At 42.5% G+C, this 2,716-nt stretch overlaps 1 non-coding gene across 1 annotated transcript; it reads left to right on the forward strand.

Annotated features, from left to right (window-relative positions):
* The first annotated feature begins 727 nt into the window (after window positions 1-727).
* Window positions 728-800, forward strand: trnar-ccu (transfer RNA arginine (anticodon CCU)). The gene has a single exon. It is a non-coding gene; the product is annotated as a tRNA-Arg (tRNA).
* Window positions 801-2,716: the final 1,916 nt, after the last annotated feature.

The raw sequence follows: 2,716 nt of genomic DNA on the forward strand, positions 1-2,716 counted from the left end.
TATGGAGGATCCCTATACCACTCTACAGATAAACAGTTGTGGAATTTTTCGGTTCGCGTACCTACCCAAAGTGACAAGATAAAATAAAAATTCTGCATCAAAATTTATAGACAAGTAGTTTGTTTAGGCATGGTTTGTAAGGAATTATAAACCTGCGCACATATATTCAAACGCACATAACTATAGAATCAATTCTTAATGCGCATGTGAACGCCATCAGCGTCTATCACAGGTTCACGTTTAAAGTCTGTTTAGAGAGAACGGTGTCGTCTTAGCGGCCCCTAATTTAATAACAAACTATCATTTAGATGGAAGTGAATCAATCAAAACTAACTTTAGCTGGAAAAAACATTTTTCAAGAGCCACTATAAAACCAAACCAATCTCTGTTACCTTAAATTATATCTTTATCTCTCTAAAGCTGCTTTGAAACAATCTACATTGTTAAAAGCGCTATACAAATGAGGATGACTTGACTTGACTTGACATCCTGCTTGATCGTTCAGAAAATCTGTGTGTTTGTGTGTGTATGCCCTGTTCAAACGCCTCATTGACTAAGCCACCTGAATGAGATGGACAATTAGTAGGGCAACGAATCATGTCCCAGTGGCCTGTTCGAAGTAGTCGTTCATCAGGATTACTTTGTGTGATGGTCTTGTTTAAATGCCAATGCTGCTGCTGTTACTAAAGCCAAAGTAATCTCGGCACATAAGGACAGAACTTTCACAGCCCCAGTGGCCTAATGGATAAGGCACTGGCCTCCTAAGCCAGGGATTGTGGGTTCGAGTCCTATCTGGGGTGGTTTATAGAAGAGTGGAGCAGCGAAACTGTGCTGGAACCGTAACCCAGAAGTTGATGGATCGAAACCATAGACTGCTTTACTTAATATCACTCTGCATTTTTAACCTGTTTTAATTGATAATAGAAGAGCATTTTAAGCGAGCCTACACGCAAGTCATTTTGAAAAAAGTAGGGTGTGTCAAAGCAGTTGCCGGGAGCAGAGTGGCGCAGCGGAAGCGTGCTGGGCCCATAACCCAGAGGTCGATGGATCGAAACCATCCTCTGCTAAGACTATTTTACTTATAAACATACTCTGTTCCTACCTGAAGAAAAGCTATCACGTCTATGTGCTAAAACCATTTGTTTTTTTCTCCTGATCTTGTTTATGACAGAGGCACTTCATTTCTCAATTTATGTGTCGCTTCATGTGCACTTTAGGTGCACTTCATGTGAGCCTAAAAGCAAGTCCTTTTGAAAACCGCTGTGAATGGGAGCTCTTCTATGGTTAGCAGAGTGGCGCAGCGGAAGTGTGCTGGACCCATAACCCAGAGGTTGATGGATAGAAATCATAGACTGCATTTCTTATGTAAATGCTCTGTACCTTCTTGAAGAACAGTTCCCTCAGCTGTGTTCTAAAACTCTCTGCATTTTTAATCTTTTTTAATTGATGATAGAAGAGAACTTCAAGCGAGCCTGAAAGACTGTTTTACTTATAAACGTACTCTGTTCCTACCTGAAGAAAAGCTATCACGTGAATGTGCTAAAACCTTTTGTATTTTTCTCCTGATCTCGTTTATGACAGAACCACTTCATTTCTCAATTCATATGTCACTTCATGTGCACTTCATGTGTGCCTAACAGCAAGTCCATTTGAAAACCCCTGTGAATGGGAGCTCCTCTATGGTGAGCAGAGTGGCGCAGCGGAAGCGTGCTTGGCCCATAACCCAGAGGTCGATCGATCGAAACCATCCTCTGCTAAGACTGCTTAACTTATAAACATACTCTTTTCCTACCTGAAGAAAAGCTATCACGTCTATGTGCTAAAACCTTTAGTATTTTTCTCCTGATCTCGTTTATGACAGAGGCACTTCATTTCTCAATTCATGTGTCGCTTCATGTGCACTTTAGGTGCACTTCATGTGAGCCTAAAAGCAAGTCCATTTGAAAACCCCTGTGAATGGGAGCTCTTCTATGGTTAGCAGAGTGGCGCAGCGGAAGCGTGCTGGGCCCATAACCCAGAGATCGATGGACCGAAACCATCCTCTGCTAAGGTTTCTTCATTTATGTACTTGTTTTATCCCAAATAAAGAGCAACTTAAACATCCTGCTTGATCGTTCAGAAAATCTGTGTGTTTGTGTGTGTATGCCCTGTTCAAACGCCTCATTGACTAAGCCACCTGAATGAGATGGACAATTAGTAGGGCAAGCGAATCATGTCCCAGTGGCCTGTTCGAAGTAGTCGTTCATCAGGATTACTTTGTGTGATGGTCTTGTTTAAATGCCAATGCTGCTGTTGTCACTAAAGCCAAAGTAATCGGGGCACATGAGCACAGGACTTTCACAGCCCCATTGGCCTAATGGACAAGGCCCTTGCCTCCTAAGCCAGGGATTGTGGGTTCGAGTCCCATTTGGGGTGGTTTATAGAAGAGTGGAGCAGCGGAAGTGTGGTGGAACCGTAACCCAGAAGTTGATGGATCGAAACCATAGACTGCTTTACTTAATATCACTCAGCATTTTTAACCTGTTTTAATTGATAATAGAAGAGCATTTCAAGCGAGCCTTAACGCAAGTCATTTTGAAAAAAACTAGGGTGTGTCATAGCAGTTGCCGGGAGCAGAGTGGCGCAGCGGAAGCGTGCTGGGCCCATAACCCAGAGGTCGATGGATCGAATCCATCCTCTGCTAAGACTATTTTACTTATAAACATACTCTGTTCCT

This window comes from Siphateles boraxobius, unplaced genomic scaffold, assembly GCF_051911475.1.
Source record: "Siphateles boraxobius isolate OS27281-9 unplaced genomic scaffold, OSU_SipBor_1 100, whole genome shotgun sequence".
Taxonomy (NCBI): Eukaryota; Metazoa; Chordata; class Actinopteri; order Cypriniformes; family Leuciscidae; genus Siphateles; species Siphateles boraxobius.